We start from the raw sequence: 26,541 nt of genomic DNA, 5'->3' as shown, positions 1-26,541 counted from the left end.
ATTACCATCAAATTAAATACATATCAAATTTAGACACTGATAAAATACAAGAAATATGGCAAGCACAACATTTCTCTATAACGGTGATAATCATCAAATAATTCATTGTAGTGTAAGGGATGAGTATGAGTCAGGATAAATATTGGTCAAGGTTATATTGAAAAAGTTGAAATTATTCTCCTTCAAGCAACAATCTTGAAAGGAGATTTGAAAGAACCAAAAAGATCATGAGACATATAAATAGAACAAATAGAGAGAGGCTGTCCCCGTTAGTGGATAAAGTTTCAAATTTTGAAGTAAAGTTATTATCAAAGAACATACATGTCACCATATACTACCCTGAGATACATTTTCTTGTTGGCATTTTCAGTAAGTACAAAGAAATACAATAGAAATGATGAAAACCTGCATACAACCGGATGGACAAGCAACCAATGTGCAAAAGACAATAAAATGTGCAAACACAAAAAAACCCAAAATAATAATATTAAATAAATATGCAATAAATATTGAGAACATGATATTGATATAAATATGCAATAAATATTGAGAACCTAGAAGAGTTCTACAAGCTTGGATCTTTCCATATTGTTGCAACCTGTAGTGTAACTGATCTAGTCATTTTTAATTGAAAAGTAGTGCTGAATCTAACCCTTTCCACACCTGACCTAGAAAAGCTTACAAAGAGAATAGAGAGTAAGCATTACCCTGTCATCAGCAAAATCCCATTAGAGAAGAGGAAAGTGAATACGAGTATGGTTTCTCGCCACCCCCCCCCCCCCCCCACCACCACCTTCTTCTTCTGGCTTCTTTTGCCTTTTCTCCAGTCCTGTTGAAGGATGTTGGCCCAAAACGTCGACTGTTTATTCATCTCCACTGATGCTGCCTGACCTACTGAGTTTCTCTAGCATTTCAAATTTGTTGTTTTGGATTTCTAGCAACTACAGACTCTCTTGAGCTATTGCGTGTGTTGCTGTATGGATATTTAAAACCAAACTTGGAAAAAAGCTTTGAGACCACCTACAGGGGGAATACTATGGGAAAGCTAAATGGCAAAAAATAATGTATAATCAACAGTCCCAGAATGTTAACTGCAATAGTTTGAAATTGTAAAATGTCCTATGGTGATACATAGAAGAGTATTACCATACAAATTTTGAAACTGAGCTGATTATTGGACTAGAATTTGCTGCCATCTACAAACATGCCCAGCCTATATATTGCTCCTAAAGAAAGGTAAAGACAAGTACAAACAAAGCTGTCCAGGATCCACCAGTGTTGACATGTTACCCAAAACCACCCTAATCAGAAAAGGTAACAACCTGCACATCATCACCACTTTATCACATGGGTGGATCAGAAAGTGCCCCACATATGTATCCACTGAATAAAAACTTTTACAGATGCTCAAACCTTATCCTCAAGCGTTGCCAGCTGTCAAATCTGCGAGGTCATGTAAATGTTTCTGACGTTCCTGTAACTCAAAAACTTTAAAAATATATTTATCAATTAAAAAATAAAATACTGTTTGGGGCGTTGAAGCAAACCAGAGCACCCAGAGGAAATCTGTGTAGTTATGGAAAGACCACATAGACAGCACTGCATGCTCAATATCCAGCCCCAATCATTGAAGTCCTATGACAATGCCATTAGCTTGACTATACCTCTTCTCACTCTATCTCCTATAAAAATCCTATTCCATTTTCTCAGTTTCTTCATCTCTGCTGCATCTGTTCCCAGGATATGGCTTTCCATTCCAGGACATCAAAGATGTCCTCCTTCTTTAAGGAATGGTGTTTCCCTCCTCTACTATTGATGCTGCCCTTACCTGCATCTCTTCCATTTCCTGTGCATCTGCGCTCACCTCATCTTCCCACTGCCATAATAGTGATAGAGTCGCTCTTGTCCTTACCTACCCTCCACATCCAACACATAACCCTCTGCAACTTCTTCCATCTCCAAAGGGACCCTACCACTAAGCATATTCTTACTGCATCCCCTCCCCCACTTCTCCGTGATTCCCTTGTCCATTTGTCCCTTCCCACTTATCTCCCTCCAGGCACCTATCCCTGCAAGTGGCCTAAGTGTTACACCTGCCCATACACCTACTCCCTCACCTCCATTCAGGGCTCCAAACAATCCTTCCAGGTGAGACAATACTTCACCTGTGAATCTGCTGGGGTCGCCTTTTGTGTCCAGTGCAGCATCCTCAATATTGGTGAGACCATCATAAATTTGGGGGACTCTTCACCGAATGACTCCGCACCATCTGCCATAAATGGGACTTCCCAATGGCCAAACATTTTAATTCTCATTCCCATTCCAATGTGTCAATCCATGGCCTCCTCCTGTGCCAAGACAAGGCCACTCTAAGAGTGGATGAGCAACAGTTTATATTCCATCTGATTAAACCCAATCCAACCTGATGGTATGAATATCAATTTCCCCAGCCAGTGAACAAAATTCCTACCCCTAGTTCCTCTATTCCTCACTCTGACCTTTCACTTTGTCACACCTGCTTATCACTTCCCTCTGGGTCCCCTCTTCCTTCCTTCCCGCCTCCCAACTTGGCACCCCACACCTTTTAATTCAGGCATCTACCCCCTCCCTCTTTCCCTCTCAAATCTGAAGAAAGGTCTCAAGCTGAAACAGCATCTGTTTACTCTTTTCCATGGATGCTGCGTGACTTGCTGAGTTCTGCCAGCTTTTTGTGTATGTTGCTTACCATTAGCTGATGCAGTCTTGGCAGCAAGGTTGCATTGCTGATAGAAATGGTAGAACTATTGCACATACTGATAAAAAGAGTTGCACTACAGTCAGGCAGTTTGATTCTCAGCTTAACTGATCAAGCTCAAAGAAAGGTGCTATCCTGCTATTATAAGAGTATCTATCACGCAGACACCTTGTCTGATAAGGTGGATGTTTGAGTTCATGTACCACCTGGTTACAGCCTTGCACCTTATTGTCTGCTTGAAGTTCATTTTTTTTGGAAATGTAACTCTTTATTCTGTTTCTCCTTATACTTCTCAATGTACTGCTGTGATGAAATTATCTGTATGGATGTGACAAATTTTTCACTATATCTCAGTGCATGTGACAGTAAACAAATATACCAATTTAGCAACTTCATAAACTCTGCATAATATCTCTACTTGAAACCTGTGGTCTGGTTTCACTATATGACAAGTGTTAACTTATAAAGTATCTCAGAATACTTGAATTTAGATTAAGATATTCTTGGAGTAAGCAGTACCATCTTCCATCTTCCCAAATGAATTCAGAAGAGGGCACTTGGCCCTTTGAGTCTAGTCCAGCTCATAGAGCAATCTCATTCCAGAGTAAGTCTCTTATTTTCTTCATGTTCCCATCAAATCCTTCCAGATTCTACCGCTCACTTACACACTAGAGACAATTTATATTGGTCAATTTACCTTCTAGCTCTCAAATTGTTGGATATAGACCTAAGTGCCAAGGAAAACCCAGAGAATCACAAGGAAAATGTACAAAATTCATCCAGTTTCCATGGTCCGGATTGAACCTATGTCCCAGGAGCTGCTGACCATGTTGTCCACATTCTCCTATTGATCTCCCTTGTCTCCCATTTTACCACTTATCCCCTCTTTCAATTTTTGTTTTCCTCCACTTTACCTACATCTTAAAACTGGCTTTCATTCAACACCAGCCACTTCTGAAGAAAGTACATCAACATGAAATATGAACTTGCTTTCTCTCTTCACAGATGCTGACTGGTCAATTCAGTATTTTCAGTTCTCCATCTGCACATCAGCCTATATTATGCATTCGAGACCATCTGAAATTTATTTCTCAGTAACTGCTCGATGTTACACGGAAAATTCACCACATTGAAGTGACTACTTAAACAATCAAACAGAATTAGACCAAGTAGCAGTAAGATTGTGCTCAGTTCTAGTTCCCTCATTGTAGAAAGAATGTGGAAGTTTTGGAGAATGCAGAGGAGATTTACCAGGATGCTACCTAGATTAGAGAGCATGTCTTTTTGAGGATAAGTTGATCAAGCTGGGGCTTTGGAGATAAGGAGGATGAGAAGTGTCATGACAGAGGTGTACAAGATGGTAAGAGGCATAGATAGAAACATTTTTGTAGGGTAGATATGGCTAACTCAAGGGGACATAACTTCGTGGTGTTTGGAGAAAAGTATAAGTGGGATGTCAGTGGTAGGTTTTTACTCAGAAATCTATAGAACACTGAGGTCAAAGAATATTGAGGCTGTCTACAAGAAGGGTCAGAGCCATCTCTATTTCCTGAGGAGACTGAGGTCCTTTAACATCTGCCAGACGATGCTGAGGATGTTCTACGAGGCTGTGGTGGCCAGTGCTATCATGTTTGCTGTTGTGTGCTGGGGCAGCAGGCTGAGGGTAGCGGACACCAACAGAATCAACAAACTCATTCGTAAGGCCAGTGATGTTGTGGGGGTGGAACTGGACTCTTTGACGGTGGTGTCTGAAAAGAGGATGCTGTCCAAGTTGCATGCCATCTTGGACAATGACTCCCATCCACTCCATAATGTACTGGTTAGACACAGGAGTACATTCAGCCAGAGACTCATTCCACTGAGATGTAACACTGAGCATCATAGGAAGTCATTCCTACCCATGGCCATCAAACTTTACAACACCTCCCTCGGAGTGTCAGACACCCTGAGCCAATAGGCTGGTCCTGGACTTATTCCCACTTGGCACAATTAACTTATTATTATTGAATTATTTATGGTTTTATATTGCTATATTTCTACACTATTCTTGGTTGGTGCGGCTGTAACGAAACCCAATTTCCCTCGGGATCAATAAAGTATGTCTGTCTGTCTGTCTGTATAGGTCCATGAAACATGCTGCCAGAGGTAATATTAGAGAAAGATACATTAGGGACATTTAAGAGACTCTGAGATAGACGTAAGGATGAAAGAAAAATTGAGGTCTAGATAGAGGGAAGGATTAGATCAATCCTGGAATGGGTTAAAGGGTTGGCCCAACATCCTGAGCTGGGCAGCCTGTACTGTTCTATGTTCTATGAAGAAATCTGGAAGAGGTTAAGAGAGGAATATCGTCCGGAATTTTGATGTGAGCTCCCTGTTTTCAAATTGTTTTACTGGCACTCAGCTGAATTGTTGCTTCATTAGTACAGTATTGTTTTCAGCATCTGGGCATCACCCATACTTACGTACACAAGCACTGGAATGGGGCTTGAACCTGTGGATGTACATCTTGAAGGAAAGCATGCTCTCAGCTGAATGCGATGTTTTGTGTGCATTAAGTATGTGGGTTACTGTTACACACAAACTTGTGTTTTTTTCATTGCATTCAATATTTTAATACACAAGCCAATAATTGTGATTAATTAGAATGTCTGTGAAATAGGTGCATGGTTACCTTTATACACTAGGTGGCCACTTTATTAGGTACCTCCTGTACCTAATAAAGAGGCCACAGAGTGTATGTTCATGGTCTTCTGCTGCTGCAACACATCAAATTCAATGTTTGATACGTTGTGCACTCGGAAGTACTCTTCTGTACACTGCTGTTGTTACATGTGGTTATTTGAGTTATAGTTGCCTTCCTGTCAGCATGAACCAGTCTGGCCATTCTCCTCTGACCTCTGCAAAACACACAAAATGCCGGTGGAACTCAGCAGGCCAGGCAGCATCCACGGAAAAGAATACAGTCGATGTTTCAGGCTGAAGCCCATCAGCAGGGCTGACCTCTGACCTCTCTCACTAACAATGCACTTTTGCCCACAGAACTGCTACTCAGTGGAGGTTTTTTTCCCCATACCATTCTCTGCAAACACTGTTGGGCACGAAAACCTCAGGAGGTCAACAGTTTCTGAGATACATAAATCACCCTGTCTGACAACTGCAATCATTCCACGGCCAAAGTCACTTAGATCACATTTCCTCCCCATTCTGACACTTAGTCTGAACAAGAACTGAATCCCTTGACCACGGTTGCATGCTGTTATGCATTGAGTTACCGCCACATGATTGGCTGCTTAGATAGTTAGATTAATAAAAAGGTGTACGCGTGTACCTAATAAAGTGGCCACTGAGAGTATTTGTATTTATTTTTATTTTAGCTTGCATGGAGATACAGCACAGAACAGGCCCTTCAAGTCCACTGAGCCTTGCTACCCCAGCAACCCAGCTATTTAACCGTGGCCTAATCACAGAACAATTTACAATAACGTGTTAACCTATTAACTGGTCCCCCTTTGGTCCATGTGAGGAAACCAGAGCACCTGGGGAAAATGCACATGGTCACAAGAAGAAGATCATCCTCACCGATGGCGCCAGAATTGAACTCTGAACTCTGATGCCCTGAGCTGCAATAGCGTGGTGCTAACCGCTACACTACGGTGGTGCCCCAGTAAAAGAATTTAAAACGTGTCAACTGCCTCCTCCCCCTTTCAAGTCTAATATTATAGGATGGCACAGTTGATCAAGTACACATGCAGTTCCATAACCAACCAGATACACATATAATTGGACAAATTATCCTATCAGGTGACTAGATTTACACACAGCTATTCCCAATTTAAGGTGTCCTTGAACTCAGTGTCCTTCCTTCTCCAGCAGTGTCCCATATTTGCATATCATTTTGCCTAATAGGATGTAAAAGGTACAAATAGGACAGTGCTGGTATTCCAGGCTCAATTGTTGCTTTTGCTAAGCCCTGCTTTGGAATAATACTCAACAAAAGGAGCAATGCACCCAGCAACATTAATGGCTCTGTGTTGTGTTGCTTAGCAACCTGCAGATGCCAGTGCAGCATTTGTGGATTCAGAATAGTTCTTTTCAGTTTTTGCTTTTAGCTCAGACTGTCAGCTGCAAAATGTTTTCATAATTTAAGGTGTTGACCTGAGGAAGAAAGGAAGTCAATAGGGACTGCTGAAACACGTCCCTTGGTTGTTCACAAATTGAACACTACGTGCCCTCAGTTCTGTAGTTCTGAATATCTGCAGATTCAGATGTTGGGAGACAGTTTCAATATCTTGCATGAAAACTTTCACTCCAACAGTCAAGGCTGGATCAGACCCTCATCAAGAAAATGGAAGTGCTCATGTGTTTCTTCTGTTTGCCCATTTTACTTCAAAGCATTACAATAAACTTGAACTTTGACCATACGGATTAGCAAAATTCAAAGAAAGTGAATTTTATAATTATGGAATTTCGTCAACTTCAGACCATTGTTTATTTACTGAGTTTCAGCAGAGGGCACACACCGTTCCTCATGGAGGGATCAGAAGTGGAGAGAGTGAGCAATTTCAAGTTTCTGCGTGGCGGTATCTCTGAGGACTTAACCTGGACTCAACATGGATGCAGCCATAAAGAAGGCAAGATGGCGGCTATCTTTCATTAGGAGTTTGAGGAGATTTGGTATGTCACCTGAAACTTGCAAATTTCTACAGAGCATTCTGACTGACTGCATCACTAACTGGTATGAGCAGAGCTACTGCATAGGATTGAAGTAAGCCGCAGAGAATTGTAAAATTAGTCAGCTCCAACATGGGCACTAGTCTCTGCAATATCCAGGACACCTTCAAGGAGCGATGCCTCAAAAAGGTGGCGTCCATCATTAAGGACCCCCTGCACCCAGGACATACCCTCTACTCATTACTACCATCAGGAAGGAGGTACAGCAGCCTGAAGGCACACACTCAATGATTCAGGAACAGCTTCTTCCCCTCTGCCATCTGATTTCTGAATGGACTTTGAACCCGTGAACACTACCTCACTACTTTTTTAATTTTTATATTTTTGCATTCTGTGTGTGTGTGTGTGTGTGTGTAATTCAGTTTTCTAATTATTATATATTACATTGTACCGCTGTCGCAAAGACAACAAATTTCACGACATGTGCTGGTATATTAAACTTGATTCTGATTTTAGTGCAAATCACATTCATGCATCTTGTATGTAAATGGAAATACTATTGCTCCAGTTATCATTTGTCAGGGTGGTGACTGCAGTCACCTCTACTACCTTTCATATTTCGTGTCATGCAAAACCCAGCCTGTATACATAACAAATTGAAAGACAAACAGGGTCTGACTGCTGGTTGAGTCAAGTAGGCTTAATATCCTAATGTTTTAATTGCAACCTCATTAACCTGCTTGCTTTGTTCAGGGAATAGCCAGTTAAATCAAATGGGTTCTGCACCTCACTGGCAAATAGAGTTGTCTGCAGCTCTTATTGCTAACTCTCCAGGGCTGGTCTCTGGAGCTATCCATATTTTCAGTGGCTGTTCTTTCATTATTGTATTTACTTCACTTTAAAAGATACAATTTCAGTATTTTTATTTTGTTGTTGGTCAAACTCCACTGGGTGCCAGGGTTATTTCACAGGGAATGTAATTCCCATTTAGCAACTCTTCTGAGACGTTTGAGATGGTTAATGTAAAAGGAAACTATCTCAGACTCAGGTGTTTACTGAGTCAATTAATGAATGTTTCCAACTGTTATTTTCTAAATCTGATAGATATAATGTGGTTGGTTTGCCACTATGGGGTTTAATTGCCACATCCTATTAAATATTTCTAATAAATGTTCTATCAGGAATAGTCTACCTATGAGACACATTCTCATATTTTCCAAACTCGGTTTGTTCTCATATCAGATTAAACAAAATAAACAATACATCAATTTTAATTGTATATTGAAATAATTTGAGCTTGCCTGCAGGCCAAAATGATGAAGTTCACCAAAAATACCCAAAATTTGAAAAAATAATTAATAATGAGGAGGCTAAGTTCCGGGCTGCAAAGAGACAGTTCAATACGCAAAAGGGAGTAAATAGAATTAAAGTCTAAATCTTATGAGGTAATGCATAGAAGGGTACTAAAGTTGGAAGAACAGAGGGATGGTGAAGAAATATCTACTAATCCCTGTAGGCGCAGGGTAGGGAGAAAAGACATATATGATACTTGCCTTTATTGACCAAGGCATAGAGTTCCAGTGCAAGATAGCACTGCTAGAGCTGCATACTCTGCAAAAGTCTTAGGCACCTTTGATTTTTTATATAAAATTTTTTAAGATGTTATTTTTGTCTTTTTTGCATTAGTGTGTCTATAGTAATGAGCAAATTTTAGATTTCCCAACATCTATTTTCCAAAAAATTAAATGTTACAGAGATCTTTTTATTTCATTAAAGAAAAGAAAATATTAAGTAATAGACCACTTTTCAATAAAAACGTGATTATTTTTTAGGTATATAGCCCAGTACAAGATTTTAAAAAATAACAAACAGGTGCTGATGATCAGTGACATAGTGAATTGAATTAACTGAAATAAGCAGGTGTAGAAGGAATGAAGCAACACACACAAAATGCTGGTGGAACACAGCAGGCCAGGCAGCATCTATAAGGAGAAGCACTGTCGATGTTTTGGGCCGAGACCCTTTGTCAGGACATCAACAGCGCTTCTCCTTATAGATGCTGCCTGGCCTGCTGTGTTCCACCAGCATTTTGTGTGTGTTGCTTGAATTTCCAGCATCTGCAGATATCCTCATGTTTGCTCTTTAGAAGGAATCAAATTGGGGAGAGGCTAACCAAATTAAAAGGTGAGGGTGTGGTAGATGTGACAATTCAACCTTCAAATCATCAATTCTTACACCATGGCAAGAGTGAGGAAAGTAACAAGACACAAGGTAATTATTCTGTATCAGCAAGATCTCTCCCAAGCTGAAATTTCACAACAGACTAAATTTCAAGAGGTGGTGCCCAAGCTCTTTTGAAGAAACACAAAGAAGTGAGCAAGGTTGTGGACCAGAATCACAGTGGTAAGCCAAGGAAAATGATATATCAAACTGACATCCCTTCTAAATCAGAAGATATCCAGCACTGCTATAAGCTCTGAACTTTCAGAAATCACTGGAACCCAAGTACACCCCATACATAGCATTATAAATCATTTCTGAACTGTTTCCAACACTTTCATGTCCTTCTTAAACAAGGAAACCAATGCCTTACATGGTACACTACATATGATCTCACAAGTGCCACTTATAATTGAATTAAACCACCATATTTTTATTAATTCTCAAGTTGTAATAACATTTTCATAACATTCCTAATTATTTACTGTATCTTAATTATTGCCTTTGCAAATTGTGCACTGGGATGCCCACATCTCTCTGCATCTCATTGCATTCCTTCACTAATTAGGTAATATTGTTTTTTTTTCTTTCTACTTCATACCAAATGGAGTATTTGACTTTCTCCTATGCCATATTCCATTGGTCAGATCCTTGCACACATGCGTCACCTATCCGTATTCCTTTGTAGCCTCCTGATATCCTCTTTGCAACTTTACTTTTCACCTGCCTTTGTATCATCAGCAAAGTTAGTTACCATATCACAAGCAAAAGAAAATCTGCAGATGCTGAAAATCCAAGCAACACACACAAAATGCCAGAGGAACTCAGCAGGCCAGTCAGCATCTATGGGAAAGAGTATAGTTGACCCAAAACATTGATTACACACTTTTCCATAGATACTGCCTAGACCGCTTCCTCCAGCATTTTGTGGGTGTTACCATACCTTTGATGCATTCATTCAAGTCATAACTTAAATTGCAAAATGTTAAGGCCCAAATTAACCACTTTAGCACAAAGATTCATCTGGTCTTAACAACCTGAAAAGAGCCTTTCATGCTCTTATGCCTGTTTGTAACTTTCCAGCAGATCAGATTACACTTACTTGATTCCATGTTCATCTACAGAGTCACCCAGCCAAACACCTAAAAAGCCTTTTCATTCAATGAGAATACTGTCCTGTGGAACCTGTGTTATTTTTTGTTGGTCCTTGTTCTTTAGCTGCATAGTGCATGGAACAACATCATCTCAGAACAGCATCAATACCCCATTTGGAGTACTGTGCTCAGTACTGGTCACCTCACTATAGGAAGGATGTGGAAACCCTAGAAAGGGTGCAGAGGAGATTTACAAGGATGTTGCCTGGGTTGGGGAGCATGCCTTATGAGAATAGCTTGAGTGAACTCGGCCTTTTTTCCTTGGAGTGACGGAGGATGAGAGGTGACCTGATAGAGGTGTTTTAAGATGATTAGAGGCATTGATTGTGAGGATAGTCAGAGGCTTTTGCCCAGGGCTAGAATTGTTAGCACGAGAGGGCACAGTTTTAAGGTGCTTGGAAGTAGGTACAGAGGAGATTTCAGGGGTAAGTTTTTTTTAATGCAGATAGTGGTGAGTGTGTGGAATGGGCTGCAGGTGATGGTGGTGGAGGCAGATATGATAGAGTCTTTTAAGGGACTCCTCGACAGGTACATGGAGCACAGAAAAATAGAGGGCTATGAGTAACCCTCGGTAATTTCTAAGGTAAGGACATGCTCGGCACAGCTTTGAGGGCCAAAGGGCCTGTATTGTGCTGTAGGTTTTCTATGTTTCTAATATCTACTATTGGTGACACCCAACCCTTCCTCACCAATATGTAGCTCTCTCAGCCCCTCCGTTAATTGTTAGATTTCTATGTTGAAAGTTCCTCAAACTGAATGTACAGAAGGCAAAGGATTTTGGCTTTGATCTCCACTGATTTGTTTGGCTTGTTCCTCAGCTTGCATTTCTCTTTCTGGAAGTTGTATGAACTCAAGCCAAAGATTTCAAAAGTTCAAAGCTCAAAAGTACATTTGTTATCAAAGTACGTATTCCATATACAACCTTGAGATTTGTGTCCTTACAGGCAACCACAAAACCAAGAAACCCAATGGAACCCATTAAAAACAGAAGACTATCAAACATTTAGCATTGCAGACTTCGTATTATGCTGATTTTGAGACAGGCTACTATTATTAAGATGGCCTATTTATGCTTCTATAACATCAACCACTACACCCTCTGTTTCACCTATTGCTGAAACATTAATCAACAGCTTACTATGCCTTAGACATGCATCCATGTCTAGATATCCATTGCCATACTTCTGGCTATCCTTCCTCGTTCTGTTCTTCATAGAAATGATCCCAAACTCTGTAGTCCACCGGTTATCCACTGTAGACAATCGTAGTCTTTGACCTACTTAGCTCCATTTTAGCAGCACTATGCCAGGTGTACAATACAAGCAACATAGACAACCTCTGTCGACTTTCAACTCTTCCCAGAAGTTTCTTTGTGTAATTTCACAATTACACAATGTTACTGTTACGCATTAATGCAAAACTGTTTCAGCAAATCATCTATTATAACACCCACAATTCACCATTTGTACTTTAAAGTTATCCATCAAAACTCAAGACTTTCTACATGAATTGAAAAAGATACTTTTCATCTCTGCTCTGGATGGGAGGATTATATTTCTTGTCAGATGCAAGTGATTCCAGTAGCTCTACTGTTACTGTAATTCAACCGAAAAACCCCTCAGAAATTGACTATAACCTCTCAAACTGATAACTGATGTCATTTCAAATGGAAATCCCTTTGCACTCAGTTGTTCCTTTATAAAGGGCCAGTTTATCCCTTTTAAAAACCAGATCAAGCATTTTGGGTGAAAAAATAATAATGTTTATGGTGTCCGTGGGGGATGCTGACACTGTACAGGGTAATTCCTTAGTAAGTAATACACAAATCAAGGAAGATGGAGTACATTTACTTTTATAGACTTATAGAACTATAAGATAATTACAGAATGGATGGACAGTCAACCATCACCCATGCCAGCTCCTTGTAGAGCAATCCAACTTTTGCCTAGTGTAGTATGTTGCCTCAAGTTTTTCTATCCATTAGCTATCAAATTCTCAAAAAAGCTGATGCCAGTGTTTTTTGCAGACTTGGGCAACTTCTTCGAGTTCATCCGCAAAACAGTTTAAATCTTCTGTTCTCATGTCTGTTTTTTTCCCCTTTCAAGGTGGCTGGGGTCCTGTTGGAGTTCATGATCTACAGCTACGCTCAAACTATATTCTTCATGGACGGTGGGTTCTAGCTTTTCAGAACTTGCCGAGCAGCCTGCATTGCGGGATCTCCAGGAGCAGCTTGGAAGGCATGCGCCTTCGGGGTGTGGCCCTGAAGACAACCAGATTCCTCGCCGATGTCGCTGACTGAAGTGTCATGGGAGATCAGAGCATCGAGGCAGCAGGTGTGGCTCCTGCACTCGAGAGATTGCTCTCTCTTTCTCTATCAATGGTGAAAGAGAGTTGGCTGCTGATTCTCGAGTCGGGGGAATTCAACATAAGCTATGCCGCAGACTGTAACATCAAAACAGTGAGCCGTTGGCCTCCACTCTCACTGTTGCAGGAGTGATATTTCTCTCCCTCATTGGTGAGTGAAGAGGCCTGCGGAATGTCAAGGTGTTGGGATGGACTCCAGGTCAAGGTTTCCGGGGGCTTGTATAGCTTGCTTGGAGGGTGGGGGTGGGGGTGCTGATGCTTTCTGCTGGAACAAGTGGGGGAGGTTTGATTCTTTGCGGCTGCTTGTGCGCGGGTGGGGGACGGGGCCTTTGGGGGTTTTAACATCTTTCTGTCATTCATTCATTCTTTGGGTTTTTTCCCTCTCTGTTTCGTGCATCTCTGTGAAGAGTAAGGATTTCAGGTTGTATACTGTATACATTTCCTGACATTAACTTGAACCATTGAGTCATTGAAAGGGCTTGCAGACAGTAAGTTCCAGACTATTAAAACTCTTTCAGTAAAATAGATTTTCCACACAATCCCACTATATTCTTTTATCCTTCAATTTTCTTTGTTCCTGGTCTTGAAGGAACCTATTAATGTGAAAGTTTCACTGTAATGACCCATCTAGGCCAGATATGATATGCTATTATTAAATCTCTATGGGTGTTAGCTATTCTAGTTTCAATACTTGTGTGGAAGTCTGAACACTGAATGCTAAAATGAACGGATGACCCTCACACCCAGTATGGAAGTGAACAATGAAGAAGTTCCTATATGCCAAGTTAAACAATGGCATTTATGTTGGTATTAGGATTTTACAGGGATGTATGGGATGTCTAGGGAGGGGAAGCTCCTCTATTGAAGGGGCTTGTAAGCCATTTCTGGGGCAGCTCAGCCACCTTTGGTCCCCACCGGACACTCAGCTCTCACCTGTGGCTCCAAGTAGCTGTTTGCATGTCAGAGCAGCCACAGCCCGGATACACTGCCTCCACGAGCGGGCTAAAGCAAGTAAGGGTAGCTGGTGGCCTCATGCCCCGGTGAGATAGGGACGTGCCTGTCCTCGCATGGAAGCCAGCTGCAGCCGATGAGATCGACAGTGAGATCGAACAGCCAGGAAGGCGGTTCTGCAACGCTTTGTGCAGAGGCGAGGGTACGATAAGGCACAGAAGACGTCATTGTCATCCGCTGCAACCAAAAAAAACCCAGTTTCTGATGCTTGTTCATCCCACTGGAGTTGGTCTTCTATGGTTGAGAGTGGAACTGCTCCACTGGAATGGCTTTGACACTTTAAAAAACTTTCCTACTCAGGTTTCCTGTCATTGTCGGACACAATAGACAACCAATCAGAATTTTACTATTTCCCTGAACCAGGAAAGGAAACAATATCAGCCAATGCTTATAATTGCTATTCTGGGCCTTCATAGAAATTCATAGATGACAGGGCTTCAATAGAGCACGTGCAATCTTGTTTCAGACTCCACTTTCAAGTGACTAACATTCACCAGCAAAGACCACACATAAGGAATAATCATATATGAAATCATAGAGTTGTACAGCACCCAAAAAGGCCCTTCAGCCATCTGCATCTGTGCTGACCACCATGCCTACCCCTAATAATCCCACGCCTGTATTAATTCCATATCCCACCATACCTTTCAAGTACCTGTCCATTTGCCTCTTAAATGTTGATCCTGGTCATGCCTCCACCATCATCCCTGACAGATTATTCCAGATATTATATTTCCTTTATGTGAAAGATTTACCTTCAGGTCCGCTTTAGACTTACTCCCTCTATCTTAAACCTATGCCTTCAGGTTTTAAATACCCCTACCATAGGGGCAGATTCTGCCTATCTACTCTGTTTATCCTTATCACAATTCACACATTTATCAGAGTTCAGTCAATCTCCTATGTACCAAGTAAAGCCAAGACTTCCAAGAAATGAGCATGGTGTAAAAAAGGAAGTACTGTTTGGAGTTCTGGATGTTAACTCAATGAAGATTCACCTAAACAAAGTTGGAGACAATGGAGCTCCAATCAGACAGTAAGTCTGCAGGCTATGTTATGTCCTGCATTTGACCAGGTGAGCTGTCAATTCAATTTTTGTGCCCCATTGCATTTGACTCTTTTACTGTTGTAAATGCACCTCCATGCAGGCACTGAACATTTTACAAATCCCTACACATCCAATACAATAAGCCGTTTTCCAATTTCACAGCTTTTCAGCCTTAAAAGATCATTTTAAGAGAACTAAAATAAAGGAAAGCAAAGATGTAGTGCTGAAGCATTATAAGGCATTTGACAAGCCATATTTGGGAGATTATTATGAGCAACTTTGAGGCCTGTATCTAAAGGAATAAGTGATGGCCCTGGACACGGACAAGAGGAGATTCACAAGAATAATTCCAGGAAAGAACGGCATAACATATGAAGAGCATTTGATGTCTCTGGCCCTGTACTCAAAAGAGTTGAGAAGGAGGAGGAGTGGATCTCATTGGAATCTAATGGATACTGAAAGGCCTGTATAGAATGAAGATGGGGATGATGTTTCCATTTATAGGAGGGTCTCAGATCTAAGGCCATAGTCTCAGAATAAAGAAATGTCCCTTTAAAATTGAGAAAAGGTGGAATTTCTTGACTAGTAAGGAGATACGGGCTACAGAGAGAAAGCAGGAGAATGGGGCTGAGAAAAGTTCAGCCATGTTTGAAAGGTTCAACACTCTTAATGGGCTAAATAGGGCCTAATCTGTACTTATATCTCACAGTCTAAGAACATAATTTGAACAGAAATAAATGTTGACCATTGGACATTCAGCTATTCATATCAATCCCGTCATACATCAAGCAAGCATACATAGACAATGTTCCATAATTAATCCATTTTCAAATGGCTTACAGTGATTATTAGAATGTCATTTCCCCCACTATTTGAATGAGAATCCATTTTAAAAAATCAATTCTAACTTTCAGTCAGAGCCACTGATCCAAAAGTGTGAAATATTCATGCAGTCAGCTTCTAAGCTGTGAAAGCATCTTAGAGTATGATGAAAAAGCAGTGCCAATCTTGTATTACCTGGAGAAGGTAGGTTGAATTGAATATCATTAAAGTAACATATTGGTCGTACTAATACAAATGTCATAGCTCTGTGGTGCATCAGTAATGACTGTGACTTTTGCAGACCAGGTTCTCACCTGACGTTGTAGAGATAGCCCATTCTCTCACTAGCCACATGATTTTCTCAGGGTGCTCAGGTCACCGCTCACATTGTAAGTGTAAGTTGCTAAGTTATTTAGTTATGTTAAATTACCCCTTGTGTAAGTGGATGACCGGAGTATTGGGGGGAAATTAATGAGCATTACAGAGAAATTAGTGAGGGCTGAGGATAGATGTGAATACTTTGAGAGCCTAGATTCAATGGGATGAAAGGCATCTTTTGTTTTATATATATATATTAAAACTGAAGAGTAAATTTGACCTGAAAGTGAAGAAAAACATCAGGTGCCAGTAATGAAACTACTTGGAAGTTTTTACTCTCAATGGCCATTTATTAGGTACACCTGTACACCTGTCCACTAATGCAAATATATAATCAGCCATTAATGTGGCAGCAACTCAATGCATAAAAGCATGCAGTGTTGGTCAAGAAGTTCATTTGTTGTTCAGAATAAATGTCAGAATGGGGAAGAAATGTGATATGAGTGACGAACCGTGGAATGATTATTGGCGCCAGGCAGGATGGCTTGAGTTTCTCGGAAACTGCTGATTGCCTGGGATTTTTGCGTTCAATCTCTAGACTTTACAGGTGTGAGAAACAAAAAGAAACATCCAGTTAGCGGCAGTTCTGTGGGCAAAAACACTTTGTTAATGAGAGAGGTTAGAGGAGACAGGTTAAGCTGACAGGAAGGTGACAATAATTCAAATAACCATGCATTTAAACAGCGGTCTGCAGAAGAGCGTCTCTAAACACACAACACGTCGAAACTTGAAGTGGATGGCTAGAGCAGCAGAAGACCATGAGTTATCACGGTATTGGGTACAAGAGGTACCTAATAAAGTGGCCAGTGAGTTTATATAAAGTCTATCTTCATAGGAACAAATGCTTCTAAATTATATTGGTGCCAATGCTATGAATAAATCCAGTGACAATATTGAGATAAATAGTTTGAGTCAATTAATTGATCCAATCTATATGAGTCTCAGTTATTTTTTTCATCCTTTTCACTTTTGATAAGTAAATCCACGGTTATCCATGCTGATGTCACTCCTGCTCATTATCCTCTTCTCTACTAACTGTTCACAAAAAACTGTAGTTATATAAAATGAGTTCAAGTACCTCGGTTACATTATTAGTTGTTTTCTTGTCTTACACAATTAGTTCCTTAATTCAAATAACATTCTCACCAAAAAAAGAACATGAAAGGAGGAGGTGACTCATAGCTACATTAATGATTTTCGATCTAATGACAAGTAGGGTTTAACTGTAATGCTCTCTCATGGGTTGTGAATTCCAGAGATAGTCAACTTTTAATAAAGGATTGAAGGATTATTGAGCTAGTGAAGGTATCATCCATAGCCTGAAGCTCTATCAAACCTGATTATCATTTCCAGATTAACATAAAAGATCCCACTGCACCATTTAGAGAAGTTTTCTGTCTCGTAACATACACAAAATGCTGGGGGAACCCAGCAGGTCAGATGCCATCTGTGGAAAAAATAATGAGTCGACGTTTCGGGCCGAGACCCTTAATCAGGACCAGGTGAAGTAGAGCTCTCTCTATATTTCAGTTCATACTTATCACTTGAGTAAATGAGTAAGATATCTGAACAAATATGGGGATATTGCTTTGTATAAATTGGCAAATGAATCTAACTACATTGCAATAATGAAGAACATTTCAAAATGATTAATTGTTTGCCATGTAACTGCAAGATGTTGCAGAGGTGAAAGGTGCATCATTAAAAATAAAGATAAAGATGGACCTGCACACATTTTATGCCATTGGACCCTTGTCATTAACCGAGGGGTCCGTGGACCCCAGGTTGGAAACACTTGCCCCACTAGATCGTCTGATAAAAATTGAAACTACATGAAGTAGTGCCAAGTCATTGAGCTCAAGAATTCATTCACTAACATTGGACTTCAGGAGGTCCCACTGAGAGCTCAAGACATTAGGGTGCCATTCCATTCCCATACTGACCTCTATGGCAACAGTGGAAGTGGTTGTCATGGAGGTGAAGGATAATGCATGGTGTACACATTTAGCATACGAAATAAAGGGTGAACTCCTGTCTGCAGCTCAGTATCTTACACATTTTTCAAAACAGCGTGAGTCTCCAATTTCTGTTGGAGGAAATACGGCATGTTCCTGCACAGCCTATGACACAGTCAGCCATGGGACTGGCTCAGAGCAAATGACAACTGTGCTGAGGTGATTCTTGCCTGGAGGCACCTGGGCCAATGTTCTGATCATTAATCCTCTTGGAAAAGATCACGAACAGGATTGATATGCAAAAACACAATTCATGCATAGCATGAGCAAAATGTATTTCTAGACTTGTGTGTTCGTCTCTTTCACTTGTTTCCGGTTAAGAGTAAATGCTTTACATTTTCATAGTGATGCACGACAAATGGAGAATTGAATTCACACACGTTTGCAGCTAAGACCCACCTTGTATATCGTTATTATTGTGAGTTAAAACTCCAACATACTTCAACCGATTGCTTCTCATAACTACTCTTTTCTCTATTGTCCATTTTCTTCTTTTATAAATGTTTTGTTACACAATCCACTGAGACACTAAGAGGTCCTACCGCTGCCTGTAAGGAGTTGGTACATTCTCCCTGTGATCACGAGGGTTTCCTCTGGGTGCTCTGATTTCTTCCCACTGTCCAAAGATGTACAAGTTGGTTGGCTAATTGGTCATTGTAAGTTGTCCCGTGATTAGGCTAGGATTAAATTGGGGGAATGCTGGGCGGTGAGGCTCGAAGGGCCGGAAGGGCCTATTCCACGCTGTATCTCAGTAAATAAGTAAATAAAGGAAGCACAGAGCCTAACTGATAGCATGTTGACTAACCCTGAACCCTCATAAGTGCACTCTTTAGTGCAAGGGTTCCCAAACTGGGTCCAAGGACCCTTTAGTTAATGGTAAGAGTCCATGGCATAAAACGATTGTGAATCCCTGCTTTAGTGCAAAGTTTCCTGTCTAATTACTAAGGACAGCTTTGGGATTTTGAAAGGTGCTTTGGGATACCATTTTGTTATGTCTCACGTGGGCCTGAGCTCATTTCAGATTTGATGAGTTAGTACTACCAGAGACAAAATGGGCTCAGCATTCAACTGTGCTGTAAATTGTATCATCAGATCAGGGTTTTTATTGTGGATAGGCAAGTGTTTATCAACGGCTTGGCATAATGTAGCATTGTGTGGACTTGGACACATTAGTTCATCTTAACGTGGCAACTGAGTGTACACAAATCAAGAGAGCATTTGTAAACTTCAAGCTTCTTATCAGACTCGATAGGAGCTTTCATTGGGCCAGGGTGTGTTGAAAGTCTGTTATGACAGAATTTTGTTACAACAAGAGCCGAGAATTTTGAAATTGCCTGAACAACTTAATGTTGATAAAATGAGAAAAAATTTCCCTGACAGCAACACATTAAATCTTTGACTCCTAATTGTCTTTAGATTGCTAAATATATCTTCAGTGTTTCACAATGATATGAAGTAATTTTCTGCAACCTTCAGTACTGCGTTAGATGCCTATGATCATTTACAACGGCAATAAAAAATCCTTCAGATATCATGTAAAGGAATGCATTTTATATTCATACCTAAAATTGCAGGTAAAATTGGTATATAGTTCCTCCTCTTGATCATTAAACTGCAATCAGGTTGAGTTTTTTTGACTGAATTCAATTCTACCTACATTCTACCAACTTTTTGTACCTAATAAACTGGCCATTGAGTATCTGTTTGTGATCTTTTGCTGCTGTAGCCTATCCACTTCAAACATCAACATATTGTGCATTCAGAGACACCCTTCTGCACACCACTGTTGTAACACATGATTAGTTGCCTTCCTGTCTGCTTGAACTAGTCCGGCTGTTCTCCTTTGACCTCTCTCATTAACAAGGCACGTTCACACAGAACTGCCGCTGACTCGGATTTTTTTTGTTTTTTACGCCATTCCCTGAAAATTTTAGCGATTGTTGGGCATGAAAATCCCAGGAAATCAGCAGCTTCTGAGATACTCAAACTACCCTGTCATGCACCAACAATCATTCCACAGTCAAAGTCACTTAGATCACATTTTTCCCCATTCTGATGTTTGATCTGAATGAAAATCGAACTTCTTGACCTTGTCTGCATGTTTTTATACATTGAGTTGCTGCCATATGATTGATTGATTGATTATATATTTGCATTAACGAGCAGACGTACAGGTGTACCCAATAAAATGGCTGCTGAGTGTATTTGAGCCATGCAAAAAAAAACTTGTTGTAGGTTACATCATTCTTGGTTTCATTTATAAATGTCTAAATCTTACTTTCTGCATGTTCATGCAAATCACTGAGGCATCATAAATAGCAGAGGACCTGGTATCAAGTTATCCACCTTTACATTTTCCTTACTACAAACACAGGCAAATTTCCACAAGAGATTTGACACAGAGCTTTTCAAAATCCATTACTACCTCCTACTTCAAAGGGAATTAAACTTTCTGTCTCTATTTTCCACTCTAATTGTAAACATTGAATAAAACAATTGAATATAATTGTGCAAACTTCATTCTTCACCATGTTTCCACTGAGGATACTCGCACCCATTTGGTATGATCTATTGCACTTTACAGCATAAAGATTGAAAGGGGTCAGTCAGGAGATGTATAAGCTAAATTGATGGGACAGGATATACTAGAGGCAGATGCACAAAGGAAACAGATTGAAATTCAACATTCATGTGTATTCATCACACGTACGTCAAAGCACACAATGAAATGTGTAGTTTGTTTTAACAACTATCACACCCAAGGCTGTGCTGGGGGCAGCCCACAAGAGTTGCCACACATTTTGGCGCTAACCTAACATGGTGTATGTGAAACGGATCTGTTACACAGTGTGAATAATTGCCTCCAATAGATTGAAGCCCTGGTACTTAGCAATGAGTTAATGTTAATTGCAGTAACATGCAAGATGGCAGTATATGTAAATTTAGTGGCACAAAAGGTTATAAAGCAACCTTTTGAATTGTTAGAACTCATTTATCTGACATGGACTGTACTAATAATTTTGAACTGAAAAACTCCACATAATTTTAACAACAATTAAAATTATCCACATTATTATCATGAATAAGACTGCAGATCTTCAATAACATTCCCAGAAGTAATTAATGTATATTTCAACAAGTAAACTTAACTCAACTATACAATAATTATTTAGGTGAATTAATTCCTGCACAAGCCTCAGATGAACTAATGATAAAGGCGTGATTAAATAAATAACACCCGAGTTCCTAGAGACATTGCTGAAAACCTATTAGATCAGCTGAACCTGGAGACAGAAGTTACTCATGAATATTTTTGAGTCTCTCCTGCCAAAGACAGTAATGATAGATTTTTTGCAGTTTTTAAATTTATTTTTATTTATTGAGATACAATGCGGAGTAGGCTCTTTTGGCCCTTTGGCAGAAGAACAAACAGTTCATGGTGAGGGTGTGAGGGGTCTTTAATGATATACCGTGTCTTCTGGAGGCATCGACTCTGAAAGAGGTCTTGGACAGAAGGTAGGGAGACCCCAATAACCTTCTCTGCTCCCCTAACCACCCTCTGCAAGGTTTTTTTGTCAGCAGCACTGCAGCTGGAGTACCAGGTTGTAATGCAAAAGGTCAGCACACTCTCAACCACTCCTCTGTAGAATGTAGTGGGGAGTGATGCTTGTTTAAGCTTCCTCAAAAAGTGCAATCTCTGCTGGGCTCGTTTCACAATCCCAGTGGCATTCCTGGACCAGGTGAGATTGTCCGAGATCTGCACCCCAAAGAACTTGATGTTTTCCACTCTCTCCACTGTGGAGCCATTGATGCTGAGGGGTGTGTGCTCAGGCTGAGGCTATATATTTATATAACTATATATTTGTTACATAGTGAGTGAAAAAGAGCAACTAAGAACTTTCAAGCCAATCAGCCTAACATTTAGTTGTCATCATATTGTTAGAAAAATATTCAGAAGGACAACATAGATAGATATATAGATACTTTATTGATGCCAAAAGATATCACAGTGTCACAGTAGCATTACAAATGCATAGATATACGAATATACAAATATTACAAGAGAAGTAAGAAATAATTAAAAAAAATAAGTTACCTCAAACAGTCTAACAGGAGGGAGTCATCACTTCGCTGGCTATAGGTTGACTCATTATAGAGCGTAACGGCCGAGAGTAAGAATGACCTCATATAGCACTCTTTGGAACTACGCAATTGTCTTAATCTATTACTAAAAGTGTTCCTCTGTTCAGCTAAGGTGGCATGAAGAGGGTGAGAAACATTGTCCAGAATTGCCAGGATTTTCTACCACTGCCTCCAGAATGTACAGTTTAATTCCTATAACAGAGCCAACCTTTCTAATCAGTTTATTGAGCCAGTTGGCATCACCCATGTTGATGCCATTGCCCCAGCTTACCACCACATAGAAAATTGTACTGGCAACAACACACAGGTAGAACATGTGAAGGAGAGGCCTGCATACTCCAAAGGACCTCAGTCCCCTCAGGGAATAGATGCGACTCAGGCCTTTCTTATCCACAGCCTCTCTGTTGGTGCTCCACTCAAATCTGTCATCCAGGTGCACCCCAGATACTTGTAGGTCCTCACCACATCCACCGCCTCACCATCAATGGTAACAGGGAGCAGAGCAAGCTTAGCCTTCCTAAAGTCCATCACCATCTCATTTGGCTTACTGAAGTTGAGCTGCAGATGATTCAGTTTGCACCATTTGACCAAGTTCCTCCACCCTGTATTCATCCTTCCCTCCTCTCTTTATACACCCAACTATAGCTGAATCATCAGAATATTTCTGCAGATGACATGACATGAGTAACTATTTAGCGAGGCCAGATTCTGATTCATGTATGTTGAAAAATACAGTGAAACGTATTGTTTGCGTTAACAACCAACACAATCTAAGGATGTGCTGGAGGCAACTTTACAAGTGTTGCCACACGTTCCGGTGCCAACACAGCAATCCCACGAAGTCCAGCAGAGCAACAAAAGCAACAATAAGAAGAACATATCAAAACTACAACATCAAAACAAGCCCCTTTCCTTCCTCGATAAATCACGTTCAAGACATCTAAGGTTTGTGACCGATTCAGCTGACCTTCTTCAAATGGTAACGTTGAGAGGATGAGAATTTTGTCCACGGAGTCTACAAGGACTTCAAGAAAGATTTTGATATTCTGCTATTTGGCAGACTGAGCAGAAAAATGAAGTAGGACCTTTCCAAATGAAAATGGCTCATTAGACAAAATTGGCTCAGCAACAGAAAACAAGTGGCCAACTTAGCACCAGGTCCTTTGTTGGTTATGATGCTTGAGTTATTTGGATGAATGTACAGGAACCATGATTAGAACATTTATGAATGGAACTAAAATTGGCCATGTGATTATTAGTGAAAAAAGAAAGGTATAAACTGCAGCAAGTTTTCTTGAATTGTTCAAGTGGGTAGATTTGAATTCAGTCCAAATTGTCATGAGGCAATGCATCTAGAGACACCAAATCCTACAAAACAAATATGCAATCAGTATCAGAATACATGTCCATAGTTCGCTAGGTCCACAGGAAGTTCATAAGAATTATCCTGGGAATGAAAGGATTAACATATGAGGGGTGTTATATGGCTCTGGGCCTGTGCACACTGGACTTTAAAGGAATGAGGGAGGATGTTGTTGAAACTTACTGATTATTGAAAAGCCCACAGAGTGTGGAAGTTGAGAGGATGTTTCCAATAGAGGGGGAGTCTAGGATCATAGGGCACAAGCTCAGAGTACAAGGACATCCCTTTAGAACAGAAATGAGGAGGAAGTTCTTCAGCCTAGGTGGTGAATCTATGGAATTCATTGCCACAGATGGTTGTGGAGGCTAAGTCATTGGGCATATTTAAAGTAGAGGTTAATGGGTTCTTGATTAGTAAGGGTGTCAAAGATATAGGAGAGAAAGCAGGAGAATGGGGTTGAGAGGGATAATAACTCAGCCATGATGGAATGGCAGAGCAGATTTGATTGGCTGAATGGCCTAATTCTGTTCCTATATCTTATGGTCTAAGATATCAATACAAGAAGATAAAGTAGTTAAGATGACATAATGGATACATTCCTTTATAAGCTACACCATAGAATACAATTGAGAAGTCAATAATCTTAAACTTTTAACTCGATTCACTCCACACACTCTTTGATCTTCTCAGTACTTCTAACACTTTATTTTTATTTCAGATTTCTGGCATCTGTAGTATTTTTATTTAAATGGAAACAATGCCAACTATGTACAACTATATAACTGTACAAAAACACTTAGACCACAGTTAGATATGGCCCATAGTTTTAGTATTCACATTAAAAGAAAGACATGATAGTGTCAGAGAATACAGAAGATATCTGTGTATATTTGGCCACAATTGGAGAATTTTTAGTTATAGTGAATTATTTGCTTGGCTGGGATTATTTTCTTTACTACAAAGAAGGCTGAGAGAAGATCTTATCAATGAGTGTAAAGTTACCGGAGGCTTGGTTAGAATGAATAAAAGCAATCAATTGCCATTGGCAGTTAGGTCAATAACCCCATACACAGAATTAAGGAAATTAGGAAAATTAAGGGAATTTAAGGAAAAGGGATTTAAGGAAAAAGGAAGAATTAGTGGGGAGATCTTTTTCACCAAGAGTCCAATAGGTTTTTGAAAGTCATTGTTTTAAAAAGTGGAGGAGACATGCTTGTATCTATCCAAGTGTTTGTTAAATTGATATTATTGTACCTGCCTCAACCACTTCCTTTGGCAAGTCAGTCTACATACTCACATCCCTCTACATGAAAAGTCAAATCTCTGGTTCCTTTTAAATCTTTCCCCTCTCACCCTAGCTTTGGACTCTGCCAACCCTGGGAAAAAGACTATTATCATCCACCTTATCTATGTCTCTCATAAACACAGCAGGAGATCACCCCTCATTCTCCTATATTCCAAAGAATTAAGTCCTATCCTGGCTAACCTGTCCCTACAACTCAGGCCCTCTGGTATTGGCAACATCCTCATAAACCTTTTCTGTACCCTTTCCAGTTTAACCACATCATTCCAGTAGCACAGTATCAAACCTGTACACAATACTCCAAGCATGGACTCATTAAAAACTTCAGAAAAGGAAATTCGGTGAGACATTACTCTGGATTATGGACCGCTTCGAGAAATCATCACATCTTCATGACTTCTTCAGGACCCCCAACCCCCGGATCATGCTCCCTTTTCACTGCTGCCATCAGGAAGAAGGTACAGGAGCCTCAGGACTTGCACCACCAGGTTCAGGAACAGTTACTACCACTCAACCATCAGGCTCTTGAACCAAAGGGGATAATTTCATGCAGCTTCACATGCCCCGTCATTGAAATGTTCCCACAGCCTATGGATTCACTTAAAAGCTCTCTTTTTTTCATGTTTGTGGGATTTGTTGCTTAGTTATTTATCATTATTACTTCGTTATTTTTGTATTTGCACAGTTTGTTGTCTTTTGCACATTGCCCAGTTGGTGCGATCTTCCATTGATCCCATTATGGTTATTATTCTATTATGAAGTTATTGAGCATGCCCACTAGAAAATGAATCTCAGTACAGTATATGGTGACATATATCTACTTTGATAATAAATTTGATTTGAACTTTCAACTTTAAGCAGAATGTAGATTCTTAACTGCACTATTACTGATTCATGAATTTATTTAAGCATTCTCCAAATTTTGCAGAGCCGTATACCTGTGGTCAAGTTTAGTGTGTTGCATGAACAACCACAAACACCAAAAAGGTACTTAGTTATTCTGATCTTCAGCCTCAAAACATTGCTCTGGCTTGATTTATTTACCCACCCAAGACAACATCCTCCTACCTTTTTAATGAGCTCATTCAATAAGTACATTTTGGGCATAGATGGTAATCTCTGCATGACTGACTATGCTACAAATGCTGTCCAGTATTTCACATAAAATGGCAAAAAGTGATTGATGCCCTTGAAATGTTAAACACCACGCGCAGGAGAGAAAATTGGATTAGAAAAAAAGACAACAGGCACAACACATTACATTGGATATTGCTGCAGAGTATTTTGGAATACCAGCTCATTGAAAGTTTTG

General features: G+C 40.1%; 1 long non-coding RNA gene across 1 annotated transcript in view; it reads right to left on the bottom strand.

Annotated features, from left to right (window-relative positions):
- Positions 1 to 26,541, bottom strand: part of LOC140718748 (uncharacterized) — a 244,740-nt gene that overhangs the window by 164,406 nt on the left and 53,793 nt on the right. The gene's annotated exons all lie outside the window — the stretch shown is intronic.

Source organism: Hemitrygon akajei, chromosome 30, assembly GCF_048418815.1.
Source record: "Hemitrygon akajei chromosome 30, sHemAka1.3, whole genome shotgun sequence".
In the NCBI taxonomy this organism is placed as follows: domain Eukaryota; kingdom Metazoa; phylum Chordata; class Chondrichthyes; order Myliobatiformes; family Dasyatidae; genus Hemitrygon; species Hemitrygon akajei.
Note: the sequence above shows the minus strand (reverse complement) of the source record. Positions and strands in the feature narration are given on the sequence as shown.